At 36.4% G+C, this 17075-nt stretch overlaps 1 pseudogene; it reads right to left on the reverse strand.

The window, feature by feature from the left end:
* Positions 1 to 13154: 13154 nt before the first annotated feature.
* LOC131274162 (low molecular weight phosphotyrosine protein phosphatase pseudogene) lies at positions 13155 to 15946 on the reverse strand (annotated as a pseudogene).
* Positions 15947 to 17075: the final 1129 nt, after the last annotated feature.

The following is a 17075-nucleotide window of genomic DNA, read 5'->3' on the forward strand; positions in this document are numbered from 1 at the left end:
TCCTTTAAACTAAATAGTTCTATCTTTAGCCTATCTCTTTTACTGTGTGTGATCAAAATAAGCCAATTGTCACTTATTCTGCCTATAAATGTTGTTAGCCAGACTTACAGGTAATTAAGTATATTTTCTATTTTCCAAGTTACTGCAGATGACAATTTGCCAATTTTTTCACTACTATAAAATCCTTATCACCATCATTCCAGTTTCCAAAAGCAGTTTCTTCACCATTCCCCCTGCCTTCATCAACACAGTTTTTTTCCCACTTTTATATCCTTTCTTTGCCAACCATCCAGTCTCAAAGCCAATGCCACATATTTTAAAATTTTTGTAATGGCAATGCCCTATGTGTAAGTACCAATTATCTATTGCTGCATAACCACCTTAAAACTTAGTGATTTAAATAACTACCACTTATTTGTTTAAGGTTATATATAACAATTTGGACTGGACTTAGCTGGTCTCGCCTGGGATAATGCATATGATTATAATCACCTGACAGCTGACACAGGCTGGATGGTATCACCCAAAGAGGGTATCAAAGAGGTATCACTCTTTGTTCCTGTGATACCTCTGTTCTGCCTGCCTCTCACCTTTCAGAAGAGTAGATGTGGCTTCTTCATGTGGTAGCAGATGCAATTCAAGAGGGAACCCCAATAGGTAATGTTTTATTTTGCTACAGGGCTGCTAAGACAATATACCAGAAATGGGTTGGCTTTTATAATGGGAATTTATTTGGGGTAGAATCTTACAATTCCAAGGCTGTGAAAATGTCCATATCAAGGCATCATCAAACATGCTGTCTTACCAAAAGGTCATTTGCTGGATCCTGGACTCTTTCCACATGGCAAGGCAAAATGGTGGGTCTGCTAGTCTCTCTCTGCCTTCTCCTCCAGTTTCACCTTCTCTTTCAGCTTTAAACTACAACATGGGCCTAACTTTTTGGTACCTGTTTGCTTTAGCTTCTCCACTGATTCCAGTTTCTGAATCTCTCTCAGCCTTTCAGGGTTTCTCTGTCTCTCTGCAGTTATTTGTGATCCTGGAGTCCGCTCTCATATGGCAGGGTAAAATGGCAGCTGTCTTTCTCTGTGCATTTCTGCCTTCATTTCTCCACTTATATAAATACACAGCAAGAAGTCAGAGACCCAACCTGGGTTACACATCTCTGACATAGTCCAATCAAAGGCCCTAGAGCAATCTAATCAAAAGTTCCCTTAACTGAATCTAATGCAGTCAAAGGGTTCCACACTCACAGGAATGGATTAGTTCCAAGAACATGATCTTTTCTGGGATCCACAAAACTTCAAACTGTCACAAGGAAGTGTTTTTCAAACCTCCAATTGCACCGTGTTTACTGAAATACTCTTAGCCAGAAGAAAACAAAAGCTAAGCCCAGCGACAAAAATGTAGATCCCAAAAGGCGTAATTCAGTGGGACCCATTAATGTACCAGTCTACCACACTGGACATATGGGTAGTTTCTGTTTTAGTGCCATCATTAATTTTGCTGTCATGGACATTACAGAACATTTTTTGGATGAACATTGTATAATATCTGTAGGATATATAAATGTAATTTTTGACTCACGTGGTCACATACTACATTTCTTTTTTTTTTTCAATATTTTTTTAATTAATTAATTATTTATTTTTTTTAATTACATTATGAAAATTATGAGGTCCCATTCAACCCCACCGCCCCCGCCCCCCACTCCCCCCACAGCAACACTCTCTCCCATCATCATGACACATCCATTGCACCTGGTAAGTTCATCTCTGAGCATCATTGCACCCCATAGTCAATGGTCCACATCATAGCCCAGACTCTCTCACGTTCCATCCAGTGGGCCCTGGGGGGATCTATAATGTCCCGTAATTGTCCGTGAAGCACTATCCAGGACAACTCCACGTCCCGAAAACGCCTCCACATCTCATCTCTTCCTCCCGTTCCCCACACCCAGCAGCCACCATGGCTACCGTTCCCACACCCATTCCACATTTTCTCTGTGGACATTGGATTGGTTGTGTCCATTGCACATCTATGTCAAGTGAGGGCTTAGATTCCATATGGGTACTGGATGCACTCCTCCCGCTTCCAGTTGTAGACACTCTAGGCTCCATGTTGTGGTGGCTGACCTTCTTCAACTCCATGTTAGCTGAGTGGAGTAAGTCCAATAAATCAAAGTGTAGGAGCTGAAGTCTGTTGAGGCTCTGGGCCTGGGTGTCATATTATCAGTCCAGAGATTCGAGTCCCCTACATATATCTTAAACCCAGCACCGACTACAATTCCAATAAAGTAGCATGCAAGTCTTGTGAAAAGAGATCCCCTCTGAGTCCAATTCCATCACACAGAAACACCAGCTCCAAAGAAGGGCTATCTGTCATGGCAGTGAACCCCTTCTGCCATGACCATAGAACCCGTGGGTCTCTTTATCCCTCAAAAGAACCAATACATACTACATTTCATTAGATATTGCCAATTTTCCAGAGTGTTTCTACCAATTTGAATTCCTACCAATATATGAGGACTCTGGTTCTTTACATCTTTGCCAGCATTTTATATTTTCTACCCCCCCCCCCCATTTTGGCATATGTGATAGCTGTATGGTATTACAACAGATTGGTTTTAATTTGCATTCCCTCAATATCTAAAGTTAATTAACTTTACATACTTATTGTTAAGTGCTTTTCAATTTTTGCTCATTTATCTTGGGTTGATTCTTCTTTTCTTATTGATTTGAGGGAGATATATATTCTGGATGAGGGCTCTTTGCTTGATGTATGTATTATTACTATATCGTCCCTTATTGGAGGTTGCTTTTTCACTCTCTTAATGGTGTCTTTTGATAATCAGAAAACCTTAATTGTATAATGGTCCAATTTATTGACCTTTCCTTTATACTAATTATTTTGTTTCCTGTTTAAGAAATCTTTGCATTCACCAAGGTTCAAAGATTTCCTCATTTTACCTTTCTAATTTAGATATCCAATCTGTGTGAAATTAATTTTTGTTTATGGTATGAAGTATGGATTAATACACATACTTTTCTATTAGGATATCCATTTACTCAACACCATTTACTGAAAAGACCATAATTTCCTTATCATACTATATAAAGTTGTCTGTGTCATAAATTAGGTATATATTTGGCAGATTTCTAATATGGTCCCCATGATCACTTCCTGATGCTGCTCCTGTGATAATGTTATGTTACATGGCAAAAGGGATTTTGCAGATGTAAATAAGGTGTTATTAATGAGTTGACCATATGATAGGGAGATTATGTGGGTGAGCCTAACCTAGTCACATGAGCCCTTTAAAAGCTGGCTGGTGGCAGAAGAGTAGTCACATATTTGAAGCATGAAGGGCATTTGACATACCGTGGGGGGAGGGAGATGAAGGGCCACATGGGAAAGGACCTAAATGTGATGCAGGGGAGCTGAGAGAAGCCTCTTAGCTGACAGCTAGCAAGAAAATAGTGACCTAGTCCTATAACCGTAAGCAACTATACTCTTCCCCACAACCTGAATGAGATTGGAAGCAGACCTTTGCCCAGAGCTTCCAAATAAAAGTCCAGCTTAGTGGACATTTTGATTTCCAGCTCTATGAAACTCTAGGAGACTATAAACAAGCTCATTGCTTCTGACTTAAAGAATTATAAGTTTGTGGTGATTTGTTATAAGCAGTAGAAAACTAATACATCATATGAGTGTCATCTACTTCTGGATTCTATTGTTTCATTTCTAGTTAGTCTATATTTGCACAAATACCACACAGTCTTAATTATAATCTATTTATATAATAGCTCTTCCTACCTGGTAGTGTAAGTATTCTGACTTGCTCTTCAAAATTGTCTTGACTACTCCCAGCACTCTGAATTTCCATATGAATTTTGGAATCTACTTCTCAATTTTCACTGATAAATATATTTTTATAAACTGCTAAAATTTTTATTGGGTAGAGATTATTTGGGAATATTTAACCTCTTTACAACATTGACTCTTCCAAATCATTAACATGGTATATTCCTCCATTTATTATTTTTAATTTCTCTTAATATTACTTTGTGGTTTTCAACATGGAACTCTTGCACGTCTTTTGTTAAATATACCCTAGGTATTTGACCTTTTTATTGCTTTTAAAATAGTATAATTTAAATTTTTTGTTTTCTGATTGTTTAATACTTATATATATACACGTTCAGTTGATTTTAAAAATTTTTATTTGAGAAGTTGTGGTTTTCTAGACCAACCACGCATAAAATACAGAATTCTCATACATTACCCCAACAACAGAATCTTGTGTTGGTGTGGAACATTTGTTACAATTGTTGCTAGCACTTTTTTTAAATTGCACTAATTTTTTTGAGGTACAGGGGCAGGAATTGTAACCCAGACCTCATATATGGAAAGCCAGCACTCAATCACTGAGCTACACAGGCTCCCCTGAGTTGGTTTTTCATTTGTTTTCCTTGTTTGTTTCATTTTTGTCTTTAGGAGGTACTGGGGATCGAACCCAGGACCTCATATTTGGGAAGCATGTGCTCAACCACTTGAGCTATGTCTGTTCCCTGTACTAATTTTTAACAGTGGTTTCCTTTGTTACAATTGATGAAAATTATTAAAAATGGTACTATTAACTATTGTCCATATTTTACATTGTCTTTTTCCATATACCACCCTATTATTAACAACTGGTATTAGTGACATACATTTGTTAAAATTCATGAACGAACATTCTTATAATTGTACTGTTAACTATAGTGCATCGTATACAATAGGGTTCACTGTATTATACAGTCTTGTTCTATCTTTTAATTTTTATTCTAGTAACATATAGAACTTAAACATATTCACCCATTTAATTCAGAGCTGTTAATTACACTCACAATAATGTGCTACCATCATCACCATCCATTTCCCAACCTTTACAAACAGCTTAAATAGAAATTCTGTACAAATTAAGCATTGACTCTACCTTCTCTAGCCCCACTCTATGCCCTGATAGACTATATTCTAGATTCTAACTCTAGGAGTTTGCTTATTATAATTAGTTTATATCAGTGAGATAGTAAAATATTTGCCCTTTTGTGTCTGGTTTCTGTGACTCAGCATAATGTCATCAAAGTTCAACCACGTCGTTATTCCTTTTTATGAATAATATACCATTATATGTATATACTACTCTTTATTTATCCATTTATTGGTTGATGAACACTTGGGTTGCTTCCATCTCCTGGCAATCGTGAATAATGCCACAGTGAGCATTGGTATGTAAATATCTGTTCAGGTCCGTGCTTTTAAATCTTCTGGGTATGGTCATAGCAGTGGGACTGCCAGGTCATATTCTATACTTAGCTTCCTGAGGAACTGCCAAACTGTCTTCCACAGGGCTGCACCATTTTACATTCCCACCTGCAATGAACGAGTGTTCCCTATTTCTCCACATCTTCTCCAACACTTGTAGTTACTGTTGTTTTCTTTTTAAAATAGTAACCATTCTAGTGAGTGTGAAGTGGTATCTCATTGTGGTTTTGATTTGCATTCCCTAACAGCTAGTGATATTGAACATCCTTTCAAGTGTGTTATAGCCATTTGAATATCCTCTTCGGGGAAACGTGTGTTCAAGTCTTTTGCCCATTTTTTAAAAATTGGATTATTTGTTTTTTTATTGTTGGATTGTATTATTTCTTTTTTAAAATATACTTTCTATTTCTTTTAAATAAGATACTTAGATTACATAAATGTTACATAAAAAATAGAGGGGATTCTCATATGTCCTGCTCCCAACCCCTCCCACATTTTTCCACATTAACAACATCCTTCATTAGTGAGCTACATTTGTTACAATTGATGAACACATTTTGGAGCATTGCCACTAAGCATGGATTATAGTTTACATTGTGGTTTACACTCTTTCCTGCACAATTTTTAAAGTTATGACAAGATATTTAATGGTTTGTATCTGTCATTGCAATATCATTCAGAACAATTCCCAAGTCCTGAGTATGCCCCCATATTACACCTGTTTTACCCTCTCCTTCCCCTCAGAACCACCAGTGGCCACCATCTCCACATCAATGATAAAAGTTCTTCCATTGCTAGAATCACAATAAGTTTATACTAGAATACCAGTAAATCTACTCTAGTCCATCCCCAATTCTAGTTCATTCCCCAAATCTGATAATTCTGGGATGGTGATGCCCACTCCACCTCTAATTGAAAGGTGGCTTAAATCCAATGGGACAGATGCATGGAACTATCTTGCTTGCAGTTGCAGACTCTTTCCATTCTTTGGGATGGTCGTTGTCCATCATCATCTCCTTGTTAGTTGTCCTGGGTGAGTCCAATGAACTGGAAAGTAAGTGTTGAAACTCTGTTGAGATTTAGGGCCCAGCTAGCACAGGGATATATTTGGATATTAAACCCTGATCAGGTATATCAAGTAAATTTGATAATTGGCTTCTCTGTTTCTGCAAAGTAGGCTGTAGGAATTTTGGTTGGGATTGTGTTGAATCTGTAAATAATTTTGGGCAGAATTGACATCTTAACCATATTAGGGCTCCCAATCCGTGAACATGGAATGTCCTTCCATTTATTTAGATATTCTTTGATTTCTTTTAGCAATGTTTTATAGTTTTCTGTGTACAAGTCCTATACATCCTTGATTAAATTTATTCCTAGATATTTGATCCTCTTAGTTGCTATTGCAAATGCAATTCCTTCTTGATTTCCTCCTCTTCTTGCTCATTACTAGCATATAGAAAAACTACTGATTTTTGCACATTGATTTGTACCCACCACTTTGTAGAATTTGTTTATTAGCTATAGTAGTATTTTTTTGTTTTGTTTTTAAAGATTTATTTATTTTATTTTTTTCTCTCCCCTTCCCCCTTTCCACCCCAGTTGTCTGTTCTCTGTGTCTATTTGCTGTGTCTTCTTTGACCGCTTCTGTTGTTGTCAGCGGCATGGGAATCTGTGTCTCTTTTTGTTGCATCATCTTGTTGTGTCAGCTCTTCGTGTGTGCAGCACCATTCTTGGGCAGAGTGCACCTTCTTTCGCGCTGGGCGGCTCTCCTTACAGGGCGCACTCCTTGTGCGTGGGGCTCACCTACGCGGGGGACACCCCTGTGTGCATGGCACGGCACTCCTTGCGTGCATCAGCACTGTGCAGGGGCCAGCTCCACATGGGTCAAGGAGACCCGGGGTTTGAACCGTGGACCTCCCATGTGGTAGACGGATGCCCTAACCACTGGGCCAAGTCTGCTTCCCAGCTCTAGTAGTTTTGTTGTCCATTTTTTCAGGGCTTTCTATATATAGGATCATGTCATTTGCAAATAGTGAAAGTTTTATTTCTTCCTTTCTAATTTGGATGCCTTTCATTTCTTATTCTTGCCTAACTGCTCTGGTTGGAACTTCCAGTGCAATGTTGAATAAGAAAGGTGACAGTGGGCATCCTTGTCTTGTTCTGGATCTTAGAGGGAAAACTTCAGTTTTTTTACCATTAAATATGATGTTAGATGTGAGTGTTTCATATATGCTCTGCATCATATTGAGGAAAGTTTCTGGTATTCCTATTTTTTGAAGTGTTTTTATCAAGAAAGGATGCTGAATTTTGTCAAATGCCTTTTCTGTATCAATAGAGATGATCTTGTGGTTTTTTCCCTTTATTTTGTTGATGTGATATATTAAGTTAATTGATTTTCTTGTGTTGAAAACCCTTGCATAGCTTTGATAAAATCCATTTGATCATGGTGTATAATTCTTTTGATGTGTTGTTGGAATCAATTTACACATATTTTATAAAGGGTTTTTGCATCTATATTCATAAGATAAATTGATCAGTAATTTTCCTTTCTTGTATCTTTATCTCGCTTTGTTATTAGGGTGATGTTGGCCTTATAGAATCATTTAGGTAGTGGTCTCTCCTCTTCAATTTTCTGGAAAAGTTTGAGCAGGTTTGGTATTAATTTGTCTTGGAATGATTGGTAGAATTCACCTATGAAGCCATCTGGTCCTGGGCTTTTCTTAGTTGGGAGGTTTTAATGACTGATTCAATCTCTTTACTTGTAATTGGTCTGTTGAGATCTTCTGTTTCTTGTTGAGTCAATGTAGGTTGTTTGTGTGTTTCTAGGAATTTGTCCATTTCATCTAGGTTCTCTAATTTGTTGGTATGCAAGTGTTCATAGTATCCTCTTATGACCCTTTATATTTTGGTTGAATCAGTAGAAATATCCCCCTCTCACTTCTGATTTTACTTATTTGCATCTTCCTTTTTTGTCAGTATAGCTAAAGCTTTTTCAACTTTACTATCTTTTAAAAGAATGAACTTTGATTTTGTTAAATTTCTCTGTTTTTAATTCTCAGCTACATTTATTTCTACTCTGATCTTTGTTATTTCTTTCCTTCTGCTTGCTTTGGGGTTGTTTCCTGTTCTTTTTCTAGTTCCTCCAGGTGTGCGGTTAGGTCTTCGATTTCAGCTTTTTCTTCTTTTTTTAATGTGTTTAGGGCTATAAACCCACACTGCTTTCACTGCATCTCACAAATGTTGATATATTTTGTCCTCATTTTCATTCAAGATATTTACTGATTCCCCTTACCATTTATTCTCTGACCCTCTGATTGTTCGAGTGTGTTATTTATCTTCCAAATATTTGTGGATTTTCCAGTTCTCTGTTATTGATTTCCAGCTTCACTCCATTATGATCAGAGAAGATGCTTTGTATAATTTCAATCTTTCTAAATTTATTGAGACTACTTTTGTGACCCAACATGTGGTCTATTCAGGAGAATGATCAACGTGCACTTGAGAAGAATGTATGTCCTGCTGTTCTGGGGTACAATGTTCTGTATATGTCTGTTAGTTCTAGTTCACTTATCATATTTTCAAGTTTTCTTATTCCTTATTGATCTTCTGTCTATATATTCTATCTATTGATGAGACTGGTATATTGAAATCTTCAAATATTACTGTAGAGTTATCTACTTCTCCCTTCAATTTGGCCAGTGTTTGCCTCATGTATTTTGGTGCACCATGGTTAGGTGCATAAATATTGATGATAGTTATTTTTTCTTGGTGGATTGCACCTTTCATGAATATATAGTTCCCTCCTTTGTCTCTTATAACAGCTTTTGACTTAAAATCTCTTTTGTCTGACAGTGGTATAGGTACCCCAGGTCTTTTATTCTTTACTTTTTATTTTTGTGGTTACTATTTGTATGGAATATCTTTTTCCATCCTTTCACTTTCAACCTATTTGTGTCTTTGTGCCCAAGGTGGGTCTCTTTTAAACAACAAGCAATTGGATTGTGCATTTTATCCATTCTGCCAATCTGTGTTTTTTGGTTGGGAGTTTAAGCCATTAACATTCAGCATTATTAGTGTAAAGGCAGTACTTACTCCAGCCGTTTTGTCCTTTGGTATTTTTTTAAAGACTTATTTTTATTTATTTATTTATTTCTCTCCCCTTCTCTCCCCTCTCCACCCCCGCCCCCAGTTGTCTGCTCTCTGTGTCCATTAGCTGTGTGTTCTTCTGTGACCACTTCTATCCTTAGCAGCAGCACTGGGAATCTGTGTTTCTTTTTGTTGCATCATCTTGTTGTGTCAGCTGTCCGTGTGTGTGGCACCATTCTTGGACAGGCTGCATTTTCTTTTGCACTGGGTGGCTTTCCTTATGGGGCACACTCCTTGTGCGTGGGGCTCCCCTATGCGGGGGACAACCCTGAGTGGCAAGGCACTCCTTGCACACATCAGCAGTGCGCATGGGCCAGCTCCACACGGGTCAAGGAGGCCCTGGGTTTGAACCACAGACCTCCCATGTGGTAGGTGGACACCCTATCCATTGGGCCAAGTCTGCTTCCCTTGGTTTTTGTGTCATATCTTTGTGCATATGTTTCTTTTTCTTTACTGTAACTTTCATTTCTGTGTAGTTGATCTATTGTGATATATCTGATCCCTTTCTCATTTCTGTTTCTGTATATTCTTAAAATGCTTTCTTTGTGCTTACCTTGGGGTTTATATTACAAAACCTACATCTATAACCTAATAATTTGAAAAGCTACAATGCCCTATACATTCTATGCTCCCATATCCTTCTGTTTCCATTATTTATTTTGTTTTTGTCCCACTTTAGTACTTTATATTTTGCACATCTGTTACAATGAAATATTTCTTTTTTCTTGTTCAACTGTGTTCTGATTCTTATAGGAGGTAAAGAGTAGAGTTGTATATTGAGGATAGAATGCTATTGGTTTTCGCATTTACCCTTTTAGTTGCCCTTACTGAGGATCCTTATTTCTACACATTACTCCAAGCAACTTTCTCTTGTCTTTGCCTTTCAACCTGCAGAAATACCTTTCATAAATCTTACAGGAAAGGCCTCTTGTTCATGAACTCTCTCAGTTTTGGTTTATCTATGAATATTTTAAACGCTCCCTTATTTGGAAAGACATTTTTGCCAGATAAGTCTTTTTTGCTGGCAATGTTTCTCTTCTAGAGACATTTTTGCCAGATAAGTCTTTTTTGCTGGCAATGTTTCTCTTCTAGTACCTTAAATATATCATGCTGTTGCCTTCTCACCTCCATGGTTTCTGATGGGAAAGTAGGACTTTGTGTTATTGAGGACCCCATGTATGTGATAAATCATTTTTCTCTTGCTGCTTTCAGAATTCTCTGTTTATCTTCAGCATTTGCCATTCTTATTAGTATGTTTCTTGAGTAGGTGTACTAGGATTTATTCTGTTTGGAGTTCACTGCACATCTTGGACTTCTATATTTTTGTCTCTCATAAGAGTTGAGAAGGTTTTGACCATTATTTCTTCAAATATTCTTTCTATCCCCTTTCCCTTCTTTTCTTCTTCTGGGACACCCATGATGCAAATGTTTGTACACTTTGTGCTGTCCCTCAAATCCCTGAGTCCCTGCTCAACTTTTTCTATTCTGTTTCTCTGTCCTGACTGAATTATTTTGATTTCCTATCTTCTAGTTCACTTATTCTTTCTTCTACCTATTCAGATCTACTGGTGCATACATTTAGTGTATTTTTTCATCTCTTATTGTGCCTCTCAACACCATAATTTCAGTTATATTTTTTGTGTACTTTCAAATTCTTTATGCTCACACACTGTCTTCTTAATATCCTTCATCTCATTATACATAGTTTCCTTCATCTCCTTGAATTGATTTAGGGGATTTGTTTGAACTACATTGATTAGTTGTTACTAATTCTGTGTCTCCTCTGAAGTTTTAATTTGACCTCTTGAATGAGCCATGTCTTCCTGTTTCTTACTATGGCTTATAATTTTTTTAAACTGATGTCTAGACATCTGATTATTTTGATGAGTTAATTCTGAAAGTCTGTTTCTACCTCTTTTCCAGTGTTTTATTGTTGAATGTCTTTGTATAAAAGCTTTTCTTTGGTGCTTGGTCCACTTATTCTAGACCTTTACAATAGCCTGTGTTTGTTCATATTTTCTCAGCCTTTCTTCATCTAATTCTTCCCTGGATATATTATACAAACTTTTTTCTTAGCTGTATTTTTTTACATCCCTGTTTATTTTGATATATAGCCAAGTGAATTTGAAGTTATAGTTATCTCAAAGTACCCAGAAATTACTTAGATTAGCCTATAAATGAAACACCAATAAAAGAATATCTAACATATTATTTAAGGACTTCAACATAATAGAATTCTCTTTCTCCAGCTTTTAAAACTATTTTTCTCATCTAAGCCACTATATATTTGATATTTGGGTTATATGTACATATAAAAACAAATCTGTTTGCTGAAGTTTGCAGAAGATAAAACAGCATTCAGTGTCCTTTCTGGACATAATTAAATTTTCAGAGGTAAAGTGGTCAACATGGGAGCTAAAAGCTGACTTCCTTATTAAATAGACTAGATAAACATAAAAATTAAGAATAATCAAAGATGCTAAATATTAATTCCATAAGTCTTTCTCTCTTTCCTAGCCTTTTAACATACAAATGTGCACTAAAGGTGTGTGTGAATTAGAATACTTCCAATCAAGACTCTGAACTCCTATGACTAGGGGTATGTAATTCAATAAAGTGCCCTGGGATAAAAAGAGGTAGTATAAGTGCATAGAGGACATTTGTCCATCAAGTTGCCATCTCAGCTTACTGAGGTGGCAGATTATTTAAAAGTCTCAATGGGCTCAGATATTGACTTGGGCCTTAAAGTGATGTTTTATTTAATTATTTGTTAAGCTCATAATTAATCATATTAGAATGCTAGCTGCCACTGGATTGGTACCTTAAGATTAAACACTGTAAAGAAATTACTGTATTGCAAAACACATACAAAACATTATATTTTGTGGTTCTACTATTTGTCTATTATTATTTTTAATTGGGACAAGATAAGAGGTTCAATGGGATCTAAGCCCTCTCTCAATCAGAAACAGAGTGGGCATTACTGTCCTAAAATCCTCAATATTGAGGAATGAACAAACATAAGGGGGAATGAAACTATGGACTCAAGTAGACATTTTTATTCTAGCAATGGAAGTACTTGTAGCATTGATACAAAGGCAGTGGCCACCTGAGGTTCTGAGGGGAGGGAGAGGGAATAATAGGTGTAACATTGGACATTGCGTTGTTGGGACATTGGAATTGTCCTGCATGACATTGCAGTGATGGATACAGGCCATTATACATTTTTTAAAAACCTATGGAATTGTGCTGTGCAAAGTGTAAACTATAAACTATTGACCATGGTTAGTAGCAATGCTTCAATATGTGTTCATGAGTTGTAACTAATTACCACACTAATGAAAGATGTTGTAAATGGAGGAAAGTGGGGGGAGTGGGGAGGGTAGGAAATATGAGAATCACCTATATTTTTGATGTAACATTTATGTAATCAAAAGCTTATTTAAAAATAAAAAAAATATTTTAAAAAGAACATTTAATGTACCCCAGACTGTCCGAATCAAGTATTTTTATTAATTCTTCTGCCAAACACAACATTGATTTCCATCGCAATTATGTAATAAGATGAGAAATAGTAGGTCATTTGAAGAAAAACAGTTGTGGCCTTGAGCTACAATTTTAACACAGCAATTGACTGAAAACTCTAGAACATCTCTGTAAAAATGTTAATCATTGTTGGCCTTCAGCAATGAATGGATGCAGCTTTACTGTGACTTCTCCAAAAATGCTTTGCAGCACTTAACATACTGCTGGTACATGGTCTCAAAGTCTGAGTCATTCTAATAATAGGGATCTTCAATAATAAGCTGTGTTTGTGGATCATAGCTTCCAAGTAGTTCAATTTTGTCTTTGCGGTTTTTAACTTGATTACCTTTGTTTTTCAAATCTCTCAAGTTGTTTTCATCCATATTTAGTATATAATCAAATGTGACAAAGTCTTCTATGGTAACCTGCCAGTCAACATGATTCATAAGAATATCACGCTTCTTCATGCAATTTTGCCCTCAATAATCAGGAAGGTTTTCTTTCTCAAATGTGGATGTTGCAGGACTCTCTATCCTCCAATTATCTGAAATATTTTGATCAGTTACATGTTTTCTGAAAACTGCTTCTGCAATGGCTGATTAACAAATGTTTTCTAGACATACAAACAGCATCAACCTGGATGCCTGCTCTGCCGTCTTCTCAGATGCAAAGAGAGGTACAGAGTCTGTGGTACAATTTTTATGATTGCATTTTTCATATAATTGTTTCACCTCCAGGAGAAAGTTTTCTTTCCTCTGTTCCTTCTCTGGAAATTTTGATCTATTCTGTTTGTGTTTGTGCAGAATTCTTCCCCAGGTCCTATGATTTGTTTAAATTTTCTCTCTTATTCAGTGCTCTGCTTTCCTTCTTCTTCTCAGTTCTGGGTCCCTCCTGTCTTACAGTTCAATTTAGCCCCCTCCTCTTTGTAACCTTCCTCCCTCCCTCCCTCCCTCCCTCCTTCCCTCCCTCCCTCCCTTCCTTCCTTCCTTCTACCATTAGGGTATCCTGCTCTGGAGGAGCCAGATGAGTTCAATTCAGAAAGTTTATGTGTCACTCCAGAAAAATCCATTTTGAGTTTAGGTAGTCCAGTCAACAGAAACTGGATTGAATACTGCAGTTTTACTGAGATCTCTCTCTTTTTATTCCCCTTGTCCCCCAAAGGCCCTTTGGAATACACCTTTCCTCAATGGCTTGTGTTTCTTCCTGGATCTCTGTGGACTTGGGTCCCTATGCCTGGATATGTGTGGGGTTCTAACTTCCTGCTCTGGGCTCTAAAGTCAATGGCCCCAGTGGCAGTTGGGAGGGATCTGGGCCACCCTGTCTGGGCACCTCCCCAGCTGTGCAGGACCAAGTGAAGGAGAGGGAATGGACCTCTGGGTCTGGGATGGAAGTTTCTCAGCTTATATTTTTCTCTTTCTTTGATTCAGTTTGTGGAGTCCTTCTCCAGTTTCTACCATCCTCCTGAGTTCTAAGCAAGTGGGATTTTTCCTTTTATTCCCTGTATCTCTGAGGAGGTTTTTCAGGGGGATGGCTTATGTCACCACATTAATGACATCACTCCCATTCAGTTGATTTTTGTGTACTCTTATTTCCATGACTTTGCTAAATTCAATGACTAATTTATTATTTTTGAACACAATCATTTCACCCCAGAAATCAAGACAGATTTATTTCTTCCTAGTCAAACGTTATACCTTTTCTATCTTCACCTTGCCTTTTTTTTTTTGCCCTGGCTGCATTCTCTAATACAGTGTTGAATAGAAACATTGTTTGAATAGTAAGCATCCTTTTCTCAGTCCCAATCTCTAAGAAAAACATTTTCATTATTTTCCTGTTGAATAAATGTCTAACCTATGATTTTTGCAGAATCTTTTTTTTTTTCAGGTTTAGGAAGTTTCATTCTATTACTGGTTTTGCTAAGGATTTTTGTTTTAATCATGAAAGAGTTTCGCAGTTTTAATTGTTTTTTCTTCATCTATCAAAATATTTTTAGTTTCGTTTTTTGTCTGTTAATAAGATAGATGGCATTAATTAATTTTCAAGTACTAAATCATCTATCCATACCTAAAATTAATCACATTTGGTCATGATGTATATTACCCTTTTTGTATATCACTAGGTTTGTTTTGCTAATATTTTATTAAGGATTTTTGCATTTATCTTCAAAAGACAGATTTGTCTGTTATGTATTAGATATTCCTTAGATATTCCTTTCTAGGTTTTGGATTCAAGATTATGGTGCCTCATTAAAATGGGATTATAAGTATTTTCTGTATTTCTATTCTTGAAAAAATATGTGCAATATTGACATTATTGCTACCTTATATTGCTACCTCATATATTTGTACTAATTTGCAGATAAAGCCCAGTGGTTATTAGCCTTTCTTTATCAATAAGGTTTTTTAAAAATAATAGATTCAATTACTTTACTATATATCAGATTTTTTATATGTCTGTAAATTTTGGTAAGTTGTATTTTTCCAAAAATTTCTATTTTTATCTAATTTGTCAAATTAACTTGTGTAAAGTTCATAATTTCCTCTTATTCTTTTCAATATCTATATGATCTATGGTGGGTGTTGGCAGTTTTAAAATTATTGATACAGCTAATGCTTTGTCACCTCTATTAATCTTTTTAATCTTTTTCAATTCTCTAGATTTTAGCTTGTTTTTGTTGTTGTTGTTGCGTTTGTTTGTTTTTACCATTGTAAAGGCTTTTATTTACTTTCTTTTATGATCAATAGCATACACTTGGTATATTTTTTCAATACATCCCCTGTTATTGTCACTATGTATTAGTATTGTGTATTTGCCATAGTTAATGAGAGAACATACTCATATTTATGCTGTTAACCACACAGTTCATCTTCCACCACATGGTTCATTGTGTTACACAGTCCCATGCCTTGTGCAGTCTATCCAAAGTATACAGTCAGTGGCTCTCACTTTCATCACCGAGTTCTGCAGTCATGGCCCCAGTAAACCTTTGAATGTTTCCCTCAGTCCAAAAGAAAAAATCTCCACCCCCCCCCTATTATTGATATAGTGTTAATATAGTACCTTCTTTGACATTGGTGCAAGAATATTACAATATTGCTGTTAACTACAGACCATAAGTTAAATTAATTGTATTTTTCCCATGCATCGCTATATTCTTACCACATTGTAATAGTGACATACATTTGCTCTAGTTCATAGAGCATTCTTTTCTTTGTATTAACCAGAATCCTCACCCACCTCTGGGTTCACTATGATATTCAGTCCCTAGAGTATTCTCTAGCTTTCTTTCAACCAACATTTACATTCCTAGACTACCCCCTTCAGCCACAATCCCATTTATAAACCAGCCATGTTAGTTATACTTACTATAATGTGTTACCATCAACTTTATCCATTTCCACACTTTTAAAGTCAAGTCAATTGAAAATTCTGCATACATTAATCATAAGTACCCCTTCTCAGTCCTCATCCTATCTCCTGTAATCTATAGTCTAGGTTTTAACACCGTGTGCTTAGTCTTCGTATTTAGTTCATGTTAGTGAAGCCATACAATATTTGTCCTTTTGTGTTTGGCTTATTTCATGTAACATAATGCTCTCAAGGTTCATCCATGTTATCATATGTGTCCCAATTTCATTTCTTCTTGCAGCAGAATAATATTTCATCATATGTATATACCACATTTTGTTTATCCATTCACTGGTTGATGGACATTTGGGTTATTCCCATTCTTTCGGCAATTGTGAATAATGCCACTTTGAACATCAGTGTGCAAATCTCTGTTCACATGATTTATTTCAGCTCCTCTGGATATTTTTCTAGTAGAGGGATTGCCATGTCATACAACAATTCTGTATTTAGTTTCCTAAGGAATCACCAAATTGTCTTCCACAGTGTCTGCACCATTCTACATTCCCACCGACAGTAAAGGAGTGTTCCTATTTCTCCACATCTGCACTTTAAAAAAAAAAAAAATGGCCATTCTGTGAGGCATGAGGTGATGTTTCAATGTAATTTTGATTTGCATTTCCCTAATAGCTAGTGTTATTGAATGTTTTTTTTCATGTACTTTTTTACTATTTGTATTTCCTCTTGGAAGA

This window comes from Dasypus novemcinctus, chromosome 18 (assembly GCF_030445035.2).
Source record: "Dasypus novemcinctus isolate mDasNov1 chromosome 18, mDasNov1.1.hap2, whole genome shotgun sequence".
NCBI lineage: Eukaryota > Metazoa > Chordata > Mammalia > Cingulata > Dasypodidae > Dasypus > Dasypus novemcinctus.